Raw genomic sequence first — 13,240 nt, 5'->3', positions numbered from 1 at the left:
GCCCTCCTCTTCAATTACAAAGTCAGACGGGTTCTCGTCGACAATGGCAGCTCTTCAGACATCATCTTCCTAAATGCCTTCCGCCAGCTCAAGATCGGGGATGAAAGTCTGTCTCCTCTCCAAACCCCATTAGTCGGTTTTACTGGAGACTGGGTGACCTCCATCGCCTCCATCGATATTCCCATCACCATCGGAGAATACCCACGGCAGACCACCAAGTTGCTTACCTTCCTGGTCGTCGACTGTCCCTCCTTCTACAACATCATCCTCGGCCGCACCGTCTTACATGCCTTCCAAGCTATCACATCCACTTTTCATCTTGCCGTCAAGTTCCCTACCAATCTTGGGGTCGGTACGGTCAGGGGAGAGCAGACTGTGGGCCAGGGAATGTTATGTTGCCTCACTTAAAGAGGTCAAGCTCAAGGAGGCCATGATCGTTGAAAGACTCGACGTCAGAGACGAGAACGAGCTGGTTAGGAGGGAACCAGTGGAAGAGCTTCTCGAAGTCCTCATCGATCCCACCAATCCAGCCAAAACTGCCATGATCGGCAGCCAACTATCTGCCCAGGCCAAAGGCGACCTTACCGCCCTCCTGATTGAGCACAAAGATGTATTTTCCTGGACCCACTCCGATATGCCCCGTATTGACCCCTCCTTCATCACCCATCGTCTCAGCATTGAACCCCATTTCTGACCTTTCCACCAGAAGTAGCGCATCTTTCACCCGGATCGCAATACTCTCATCGCTGCGGAAGTAGATAAACTCCTTGAGGTATAATTCATAAAAAACGTGGACTACCCTAGATGGTTGTCAAACGTGGTCCTGGTCCGTAAGAACAACAATAAATGACGACTCTGTGTCGACTATTCCGACCTCAACCGAGTTTGCCCCAAGGACAGCTATCCCCTTTCGCGTATAGATTTGCTTGTTGACGCCACGGTCAGTCATCAAATGCTTAGCTTCATGGATGCCTTCTCTGGGTATAACCAAATTTTGATGCACCCGTCTGACCGGGAACACACCTCCTTCATCACCGACCGGGGAACCTACCATTACCGTGTGATGCCGTTTGGGTTGAAAAATGTCGGAGCCACTTACCAACGGTTGGTCAATGCCGTCTTTCATCATCAGATAGGCCGGAACATGGAGGTATATATCGACGACACGTTAGTCAAGAGCAAGCTCTCCACTGATCATCTGGCTGACCTACGAGAGACCTTCGGCACCCTACGAAAATATCAGATGAAGCTCAATCCGGAGAAATACGCCTTCGGCGTAGGATCTGGGAAGTTCTTGGGTTTCATGGTCAGTCAACGGGGCATCGAAGCTAACCCCGTAAAGATCAAGGCCTTAATTGAAATGCAGTCACCCAAAACGGTTAAGGAGGTTCAGAGGCTTACTGGCCAAGTTGCCTCCCTTAACCGCTTCATTTCCCTCGCAATGGACAAATGCCTCCCCTTCTTCAAAGTTCTTCGACAAACTTTTGAGTGGATGGCAGAATCCGAAGAGGCCTTTCAGCAGTTGAAATAGTGCATGGCCAACCCCCCTACTTTCTCAGGCAATCACGGGCGAACCCCTCTTCCTCTATTTAGCCGTGTCAAACACCACAGTCAGTGCAGCACTCATCAGGGAAGACCGCTCTGTCCAACGACCGGTCTACTACATCAGTCGGGCTCTCAGGGGAGCAGAATAGAACTACCCGTTGTTAGAAAAAATGTCCTTGGCCTTGGTCACCGCCTCCAGACGACTCCGTCCTTACTTCCAAGCCCATTCCATAGTGGTCCTCACTGACCAACCATTGAAGAAGATAATGCAACAACCAGAACTTTCTGGCAGACTTATGAAATGGTCGGTCGAGCTCAGCCAATTTGACATCTCCTACTAGCCTTGAACGGTGATTAAAGGGCAGGTTGTTGCCGATTTCATCCTGGAATTCAATAATTCCACTCCAACCATAGCTCCTCCGCCCCTGCCACCCCCTATTGAGCCAAAAGACCCCCACTCTTGGACCCTCAACGTCGACGGATCATCCCGCAAAGAAGGCAGTGGAGCTGGTCTCATCCTCACTGCCCCAGAGGGGAGTTATTTCAAATGTGCTCTCCGCTTCTTGTTCGACGCAAGAAATAATGAGGCTAAATATGAGACAATGATTGCAAGTCTTCACCTCGCCAGAGACATTGGTGTCAGTCATATCCAAGTGTTCAACGATTCCCAGCTTATTGTCGATCAAATCAAGGGGGAATTCGATGCCAAGGAAGACACAATGTGGGTTTATAGGGATATTACACTCCCTCTTGCTCGCCTCTTCAATAATTTCCACATCATGCACATCCCTCGGACAGAAAACTCCAAGGCAGATGAAATGGCTCAGTTGGCTTCGGCAGACCAGTCAGACCTCAGCCACGGTGTCCGCCTCGAGTACCTGGCCCACCCTGCCATTTTCCCAAACCAGCAGTAAGTCTACTTCCTCCAAAACGAACTTATTCCCTGGGCGACCGACATCTCTCTATTTCTGACAACGGGGGAACTGCCGGCCGACAAACAGCAGGCCGCCAAAGTCAGGGCCTGGTCGTTCAACTACATTCTTGTCAGCGCCCTCTTGTACAAACGTGGTTTTTCACTCCCATACGTCAGATGCCTCAATCTGTCTCAAGCAACCTACGTGATGAGGAAAATCCATGAGGGTATCTGTGGTAATCATTCTGGCGCCCGATCCCTAGCCCACAAAATACTTCGCACTGGTTATTTCTGGCCTACTCTAAATCAAGATGCGACTGACTTCGTGCTCAAATGTGATAAGTGCCAACGTTTTGCCAACATCCTCCATGCTCCTCCTACAGAATTAATCACACTTTGCAGTCCCTACCCATTCGCCAAATGAGGGATTGACCTAGTTGGCCCATTGCCCACTGGCCAAGGCAAAACCAAATTCGCAATTGTCGCCATTGATTACTTCACTAAATGGGTAGAGGCAGAACCCTTTGCCACAATTACCGAGCGAAACACAACCAGATTCATCTGGAAGTCGATCGTATACAGATTTGGCATCCCTCAAGCCATCGTCTCCGACAACGGCAAAAAAATTCGACAATGCCAAGTTCAGGAAATTCTGTGCAGAACTTCAAATCCAGCCATGTTTCTCTTCTCCAAGCCATCCCCAAGCCAATGGCCAAGTTGAGGTCACCAACCGTTCTCTTCTGAAGATCATCAAAACTAAGCTGGAAGCCGCTAAGGGACTCTGGGCTGAGGAATTACCGAATGTACTCTAGGCCTACTGCACTACCGTTCGAACTCCCACTAGGGAGACCCCATTTCGCTTAACATACGGCGTTGAGGCGGTCATCTCAGTGGAAATCGGTCTGCCTACTCCAAGGGTTCTACATCCGAATCCAGAACTAACTGTAGAGCTGCGTCAAGCAGACCTAGACCTAATCAAAGAGCTCCGAGAAACCACTGCTGTCAAACGGGCCTCATACCAACAGAAAATGAGAACACACTACAACCGCAAAGTCCGACCGAGGGAGTTCACTGTGGGGGACCTCGTTTTGCGCGAAGTAATTCTTGCCACCAAAAATCTGGCAGAGGGCAAACTGGCAGCCAAGTGGGAAGGACCTTATGTTGTTAAAGCCAGACCTCGTCCGGGCACTTACCGACTTCAGGACGTGGAAGGTCGAGACCTCCCCTATCCGTGGAACGTCGAACACTTGAAGCGTTATTTTCAATAAATCCCTATTTTTGTATTGACCAATTATTTTATTTTCTTTTTGGCAATCGACACACTTGAATGTCCTTGTTCTTCTCTCACATGATGTAAATTTCTGATCAAATGGGCTGCACTTTACATGACAACAATTTTATATCTCAATCATCTGTGTGGTATCTCAATAACATCCTGATTGCAGCACTCAGCTACAAGCTCAGCCATACTGAGCATGAAGAGCTCAGCCAGACTGAGTTACTCAAAGCCTCAGCCAGACTGAGCATAAAGAGCTCAGCTAGGCTAAGTTACTTAAAGCCTCAGCCAGACTGAGCATGAAGAGCTCAGCCAAACTGAGTTATCCAAAGCCTCAGCCAGATTGAGCATGAAGAGCTCAGCCAGACTAAGTTACTCAAAACCTCAGCCAGACTAAGCATGAAGAGCTCAGCCAGACTGAGTTACTCAAATCCTCAGCCAGACTGAGCATGAAGAGCTCAGTCAGATTGAGTTACTCAAAGCCTCAGCCAGACTGAGCATGAAAAGCTCAGCCAGGCTGAGTTACTTAAAGCCTCAGCTAGGCTGAGCGTGAAGAGCTCAGCTAAACTGAGTTGCTTGAGGACTCAACCAGACCGCGTTAATCATGGCTCAACCCAAACTGAGCACGAATGAAGAGTTCGGCCAAGGTCACTATTACGACTTCATGATCGTGGCATAGTTGCCATACTTAGTCAAATTCCAGTTCAACGTTTTCCAAGTCAGACTGGCTCCTTGCTGGGTCGTGATTCACAACTTCACGTTTTTAACATTCTCACATTTTAAACTTCACTATGCGTTGAGCTTCTCTTACATTTTAACCTTCACTCTGCGTTGAGGTTCTCTTACATTTTAACTTTCACTCTGCGTTGAGGTTTTCTTACATTTTAAATTTCACTCTGCATTGAGGTTTTCTTACATTTTAAACTTCACTCTACGTTGAGGTTTTCTTACATTTTAAACTTCACAATAATTTATACACAAGCCCTATGTAAGTCACCACTTTCATTCTTTGCAGATCCTCAAACAATACAGACAACAGCATAAAAACACAAACACAACTCATAATTTTATTCATTCACAAACTTATACATAAGTTTATTACAGAAATTTCAAAAACAAAACAAAAAAAAAAAAAACAAACAAACAAAAAATAAAACAACCAAAACTCTGAGTACAAATTTTGTTCACACCAATCATTCCTCTTCACTTGAAACGAGGTCTTCTTCTTCAACACCCTCATCTAAGGGGGTCTGGACCACGTTGTCTTCGTCAATCTTTACACTACTGAAGTCCAAGTCTGGGAACAACTCTTCTGCTTTGTGTTTAAACATCTTCTATCCGCTGTCCCAGAACTCAGCCATCTCGTGTTTGTAGAAGTCTGACCGCTGGAAGCTTTGGATCATTTCTTCTTCACTCCTACTCCCAGCGGTCGCCCCCGACGGGCCAGCCCCCCCAGACCCCTCTCTCGCCAAGTTATTGGCGATCGCGACATCGACAGCCATCTGAAAGTCAGCAGACCCCTTGAACTGCTCTACTGCTGCGATGCATAAGTCGGGGTATGCTGCCCTTTCAGAGGCTGCCTTGGTCTTTTCTTCCTCCAACTCCTTCTCTAACCCCGCCTTCTCAGCCGCTGCCTTGGCGCGCTCGTCTGCCAAATCCTTCTCTAACCTTGCGATCTTTAGATCTGCTTCTTCTTTTTCTTTGATCGGCTGGGCACGCAGATCCTCGTTACAAGTCATCGCCTCATCCCACCATTCGTTGGCGATGGTGCAGGCTTTCTGGGCCTCTTCCAGCTTCTTCTGCTCGCCAACCAGCTGGAACTCCAGCAACACCACCTTGCGGCGTTCGTCCTCCAGCTCCAACTTGGCCGCGAGCAGCTCAGCATGGGCACGATCGGCAACATTGCTCTGCACCATCGCCAACACCCCCATCTTCTTCGCCTTCTAAGCCTCCTTCAACCCCTTGGCACACGCACTCCGCGTAGCCTTCCTCCAGCCTGCGATCTCCTTCTTGAAATTTTCAAGCTGGGTCTCCACCTGCCCCAACTTTTCCCTCTCCTTCCTCACTTCGCCCTTCGCCGCCGCCGCCTTGTTCAACAGAGCTCTTGCTAAGGCAGTCGCCTCCATCTGGGCAGAGCATAATCCCTTTAGCAGCTCAACCTCAGTAAAACCAGCCACCGAGCACACGGCTGCGTCTTCCATTACCCACAAGAGGTGATCTGCAGCCATCCTGGCTTCTCTCCCTTCTCCTTCCACTCGCCCGGACACTGCTAGGACGTGGTAGAAGGCGGTCTTCAACCCAACCCTCTCTCCTTCTCCTTGGGACGCAAGACCCTCCTTAGGTTATGGCTCTGCCCTCTGCTCAGCTCCGATCGCCCTACTTTCCATTTGTTCTTCAGGGCCAGTCGCCCCACTCTCCACTCCCTTTGCTACTTCCTCCAACTCCACTTCGGGGGTCTCTTCCGCCGCCACTTCATTCCTCCTTTTCAAGGCAGGCTCCCTCTCACTCTCCCTCACTCTCTTCTTCTTCTTCAAAGTCTCCATCTCCTTTTTGTTCCTCTCTTTCAGAGGATTCACTGGGGGCAGTCGCAGCTCAAAGCCTCCTAGATCCTTTCCCCCCAGCGGCTTCGGGCGCAGTCGGATTCGCTCTCTCGCGATCGGCTTTAGAGCGGGCCCCAGCTGTGTCTCCTTGTACTTGTCCACTCAAGCGAACAGTCTCCTCTCCTCCTCCTCCTCTTCCTCCTCCTCCTCCTCCGCCTTCCTTTGCGCCTCCAGCTCTTCCCTTGCTGGGTCCTTCCCCAACGGTTGCGGTCCCAATTTCAGGGCGAACAATGTTGAAGGCAGGACCAGCTCATCCTATCTCACCCCATTCTTTTCCCTCCATTCCCTCACCTTCTTCACTCGATCTTCGGCCTCAACAGCCAACTGAGGCTCGATTGATTTGGTGGGGACCTTCCACGCTGTGTGCACCTCAGCCCCACCATTCTCCGTTACAAAGAACCATCTCGGTCTCCATTCCTTCACCGACGATGGAAGACCCACCACCAGACCTCGCCCCGCCACCGCTTGCAGCGTCACCTAGGTCTCCTGCTAACTGGAGGCCTTGTAGCAGGAGAAGAACTCCTCTACTGTCATCGCCGTTCCTCCGGTCGCCTGCGGCCAGGCACTCGCACACGCCATTACTATCTTCCAAGCGTTCGGCATCAGTTGCCCTGGCGCCGCTTCTAGCTTGTTCAGCACTTCCACCACTACTTGGGGGAGAGGTAGCCTCAAACCCCCTCGTAACGCCTCCTCGTACAGGCTAAATTCACCTAGCCGCACGTCTGATGCCCTCTCCTTGGTTGTGGGCATTCTTAGCCCTATCTCTGAGGGAATTTGATACTTCTTCCTTATTCCCTCCAACTCCATTGCTGTCAGCACGGATCTGTCCGGTTTGGTGTGCCAATGGTTTGGTTCCACCTGACTAATAGGTCTCGCGGCCGAAATTATTGTCCTGGAGCGAGCCCGCACAGCCTGACTACGCTCCGTACGATATTGTTCTGCCAAATCCACCGCATCGTCATCCCCCAATGGATCAACCCTCGCGGTTGTTGCTTCCTCTTGGGCCATCCCTTTTGTGTGTCTGCGAATAGCTTCAGATGCTGGTACGAGATAGTCCACAAAATGTTGCAAAGGGGTATCACTCGACACAAAGGAGTTTACAGTTGGAATATTTTGGTTGTTTGCAAAGAGATATGTAAAACGGATAATACCAAAAGCCCAAGGCTTGCCTATATTTCAAGGGTCACAATTAATTTTTGCCAGCTAGAAAATTTTCAATAATCCGCCAAAACTGTCTTTTCGACACCCTATAATGACCTATCGTTTCACTTCTTGCCCAACGCCTAACCTTCCCCACTACAGGATTCTGCCACGTGTACGACCACGATTCACTGCCCCTTCCCCCACCCTGTCTTTTCCGCTTCAAATCACCACGTGCCCCGTCGTCCCTCGAGCCCCGCGCATAGCCACTCCCTCCTCATGGTCGGTTCCTCCGCTCGGCCGCCCTTCGCGGTCGGCCCTCCTCATAATCGGCCACCCTTCACGGTCGGCCCTCCTTATGGTCGGTCACTCCTCTCGGTCGGCCTTCACCCTGCCGGTCTATCACAACCCTCGTTTTCTTCATTATTCCCTTCATTGGACTAAAGCTGCACATGAGAATGGGGGACTACTGACATGGGTAAGCCCATAAAGATTATAGCCCACCATTTAGGGCCCAATACATAACTCAAATACTAAAGCCCAGCATGGCTGAAGCCCCACGTAGCAACGAGAACCAATGACATCAAGACACATGGCAAGAGAAGGGCAAGCCACATAAGCAGACAAAGATCTTTAAAGTTATTGCCACTGCACATCGCCATTAATGAAGCCCCTTACAGCATTTATTGCAATAACCCCTCTCCGTCGGGACAGAACGGCTTCACCATGAACAAGGTAAGCTAGAGCATAGATTTTCGGCCAAGGTGGTAGGTCGAAAGGGACAATGAAATGATTATCAAAGGATATAAGCAGACGTCGAAGACGGGAAGAAGGTTAAGCTTTCTATTTCTAATCCAGCTCTACATTCTACTTCTCTCTCTAACTTGCTCGTCGGAGGGTTCATTGGGGGACTCCCCGTTCCCCGTTGAACTCTTGTGCAGGTCTTCTGGTGGGCTTGGTCATTCGGACACAGGCTTGAGGAGCGTGGATCAGTCCGACCCGTTCCACCTGGTTCAAACGGAAGTATCAAATTGTATAACATATAATAAAATATTATAACTAATTTAATGGTAGAAAATTTTCATAACACATTTGATGATATTTTCTTTCATGATATCTAATATTATTGGATAATTTACTCCCTCTTTAAAAAAAATTAAAATCGATTTGATCTTGATTAAATTGTATGGTTTGATTTGGGTGTCTAATCTGGTGTTGACACATATTTTTACTTTATCATATTATAGATAGGGCTAATTAGGGATGGCAATTTGAACTCGATCCAACAAGGACCCAGCCCCCTCGACTCCGATTAGAATAGTTTTTTTTTTCAAAAATTACCCCCAACGGGCCAGGGATGGTATTCGAAAATGAATTCCCTACAATTTTCGAGCCGGGGACAGTGATAGGTTCCGCTGCCCCGACCCTAACCCGTCCTCGTCCCCAGCCTCGTCCTTGTTTTCGCCTCGAACTGAAATTATTATTATACCCCTATATATATATGTGTGTGTGTGTGTGTGTGTGTGTGTGTGTGTGTTTGTGTGTGTGTTTCTCTAGGGATTTTAGAGATGTCTCTGAGAGATGCCTATTGATTTTAGAAGTTAACTTAGCTAATAATGTTAGTTGTGCATGCTACTTTGTAAAATTCACAAGTGGTGTTTTTTTTTTTTAAGCAAAAAACAAGTGTTGTTTGGATTATTATTATTATTATTATTATTATTATTATTATTATTATTATTATTATTTTGTAGGGTGGTGTGGTGTTGTTTTGTATCTTGTTTGTCATGTTGTTGTTGTTTGGATGTTTATGTTTGGACATTGCTGGATTATACTTTTATATATATTATTTTTGTTTGTCTCAAAAAAACAAAAAATAAAATAGGATATGCAAATTTAAAAAAAAAAAAAAAAAAAGATCTGAGATTTTTCAAGGTCAGGAAACCCAATCCCCATTAGGAGGTGAAGGCGGGGTAATGGGTTCTCTGCCAGGAATTGGGGGCGGAGACGGAAAATTTTATATCTTCGAAAATCAGAAACGGGAAGTATAATTTCCGGGCTCGCCCCGGCCCATTGCCATTCGTAGGGCCAATTTTAGAACATTTGTGGCTTAAAATAACAACTAAAAATGAGACCTAAAGCAAAAGCTTTGATGGCTTTATACTTGAACCGACCCTAATTATAGAAAACGTAGATAACATAATCTACTCAAATAAATGAATGGCCCATTGTGAATATCTGGTCAACATTTCATTGAATCTTCACTTTATATTTCCCTCTCCTCCTCCCCCCCCCCCCCCCCCCCCAAAAAAAACTTGATACTAGTATTATGCCTTTATGTCTCTTTTAGAAACGACATCAGAAAAGAAACTTGTATTCCACAAAAATGAACATATGAAGCAAAGTGAACGATAGATTAGAGCCTAATTAATTGAATACCCTAGTTACAAGGTACAGCTTGAGAATGGAGGACTACTAATACATCCATGGCCAAGATGAATAGGCCAATTCAAGAAGTCAGATTTCATATTAGACAGACAAGTCAACTAAAGATCACTCAGGAATGGGGACTATTAATGTATGCACAAATAAGGCCCGAGTTTGGTAGATCAAGCCATAGGACTTATGGCCCAGCGACGTTAAGGTCCACCACTAATGGGCCAAGGCAAAAATCCTCTATAAAATGTTAAAATATGCGTAAAAAAATTCTAAACTCTCCATCTCTACTCTCTTTATGTCTGTACTACTAAAGAGTTGTTTGGGATAACCAACAAAAATTAAAAAATCAAAAAATTACTAAAAAAGTTAAAAAGTTCATACTATTTGGGGAAAGATTGTGGAAAAAGCTTAGAGGGCAAATTTATTATTTTGTCCTTTGAATTTAACTACCCAAAAGTCAAAAAGTCAATAAGGGTAAGATGATTATTTTAATTTTACTATAATATTTTATTACACGTCTTTTTGTAAAAAGTTAAAAAATTATACCAAAAATATATCTTTTTTTTCTCTACTTTTTTTAGCCAAAAATTTAAAAAATATACTTATATAGGGCATTCCAAACAACCATTAACAAAAGCATCGGAGAATTTTGGCCGACACCATACTGTTACTCTAAAGACTCATCTCATATTTTCTTGTAACTTATTTGATCAGATCAAGATCATACAAAATTAATTATCATCAGCATTTGTCAATAATATATATATGGTTTGGCTTTTTCAAATTGTCATCGCAACTTCAGAGAGTGTTCGGATTTGGTAAGTTCATTTTGAGACGAATTTCGGTAATTTGAATCGTTCATTTTTCAAGACTAGTTGAGTATAATATTTTTAAAAAAAATCAAAATGATTAAATATCGATAACTATATGTTGAAATTATATTTATTTTTAAAAAATAGATGATAAATATAATTTAAAAAATAGTCATCCATTTTTTATAATAAAAAATTTATTCAAACATATAGTTACCGATATCCGAACATTTTGATTTTTTTATGAATATTCTACTCAATGATTTCTAAAAAGTGAACGATTTGATTATCAAAATTTGTCATAAATGAGCCTACTAATCCCAAATACTCTAAAATTGAGATGACCAACTTAAAAAAGTTATATATATATATATATATATAACTCCGCCTCAAATACTGTTAATTAGAGAGAATACAAATCCTAGATTATTCAAGGATGGAAAGGACAAGAACCTACCCATCATTTTCCTTGCACAAGTGTTGAGGTTTGAGAGGTTGGGTAGGGGAAATTGGTTGACACAGTTATGTATACTCCTGCATATTATTAGCTTGGTGGTTATTCCAAATATGTTTGGACAATAATTTAATCCCCACTCAACTACTCATTCATGAATGCTTGGTCATACCCCTCCCCATATTGAGCTACTAATTGTCTTGGGCTTACTAAATTGTCTTCTTCTCTTGGCTCCTTTGAGATTGAATGATTTGGTAAGCCTTGTAATCCAACTAATTTCCAAAGGCTACAAATGCATTTGGTCATTTGGTGGTCGTTTAATTACAATTTTTTTATTAACAGGTAGCTAGAAGCTTCCTATGCAAATTTATGGGTTAATTACATTTCATCTCCTTATGATTGCTTAAAACACATTACCTCTTTATAATTTAAGAATATACACCTAACCCATTTTATTTTGGAATAATGTGTAAAAGTAACGGATTATGGGGTAATTTAAAAAGTTGGTTTACCAACTTCTTTCGAAAAAGCCATTAAAAAAGTTAAATTTTTTCTCAAAAAAGTCATTAAAAAATTAAAAAATAAAAAAATTAATTTTTTATCAACTTTTCAAAACGCTGGTATATCCATGTTAACTGAGCGTGTATGGCACGCATTGAATTGAGTATGTAATGTGGCTGTTGACCCTCAATAGAATGATAAAATAACATTTTTTTTACCCTTTTCTTGTCTTTTTTCGTCCTTTCTTTTCTTCTCCACTCCTTTCTCATCACTGTATTGCAACAGTGGACCCACTCTCCCCTTTCTCTTCTTTTTTTCTTTTACCACTACCCATTATCTCTTCCTCTTAGTTTTCTTTTCTACCGTGGCTGCTGGATATATGTATGTATGTGTGTATATATTTTTGTACGTGGGTTGTATGGGTCTTCTTGCTTGGTGTGGTTCGGACAGCCATGGCTGCTTCTTTCTATGCCCAAAAAAAAAAAAAACAAAACAGAAACTGCTGGTAATATAGAAGAAAGAATTAGTCCTGCTTCCCACTGGCTACTTACCGCTCAGGATTAGTCCTGATTTTCTTTAAAATCAGAGGGTTAGGGATATCTAAGTTATCAAAAAAAAATAAAAAACAGAAGAAAGAATTTGACGTGGTAAGCGCATTAAGGCTATAGCCCACTATGAACAACCCAAGCCCATCACTTGGAGCCCAATACATAACTTAGCTGGTGAAGTTTAGAACAACTGGAATCCAACGTGGCATAAAGAACCAATGACATTCAGACATACGGTAGGTAAGGGACAAGCCACATCAGTAGATAAAGATCTGCAAAGTTATTGCCACTACACATCACCATTAATGCAACTCATCACAGCATTTATTACGACAACACTTCTCCGTCGGAACAGCACCCCCTTACCCTGAACAAGGTAAGCTACAACATTGACTTTCGGCCAAGATGGCAGGTCGGAAGGGACAACGAAATGATAACCAAAGGATATAAGCAAATGTTGAAGGCAAGAAGAAGGTTAAGTTTTTCCTATCTCCAATTCATATCTCTATATTACACTTCTTTCTTTCTAACTTATTCGTCGGAGGGTTCGCTGGGGGACTCCCCGTTCCCCTGTTGAACTTGTGTGCAAGTTCTCTGGTGGGCTTGAACACCCAATTACCGGTTGAAAAAACGTAGATTAGTCCGACCCATTCCATCTGGGACCCGTTGTGTAGTAACTGTATCATCAGTTGGCGCCGTCTGTGGGAAAGCTTTACTCCTCGCGCTAGTTGTGTTCATTGTCGCCGGAGACCCCATTCTAATAACCCTTTCTCGCTACCCATCGAAGTGTATGGTCACGACTAGATCCATGGCTTCTCACCAAAATGCTGTCGACCACCAAGCCGATACCCTAATCCAAACAACCCACCACAATATTTCATCGAGCTTACCAACAGTATTAACCGCATGGCCGAGCAAAACCAAGCCCTGATCAATGCCCTACTCCAAAGAAACCTTCCCATGCCCCCTCCACCACCTCCCGATATTCCTTCCAACTACGAACAAGCCCCGAGCC

Source organism: Camellia sinensis, chromosome 9 (genome assembly GCF_055761805.1).
Source record: "Camellia sinensis isolate YWXY chromosome 9, ASM5576180v1, whole genome shotgun sequence".
NCBI lineage: Eukaryota > Viridiplantae > Streptophyta > Magnoliopsida > Ericales > Theaceae > Camellia > Camellia sinensis.
This window is presented reverse-complemented; position numbering follows the sequence as displayed.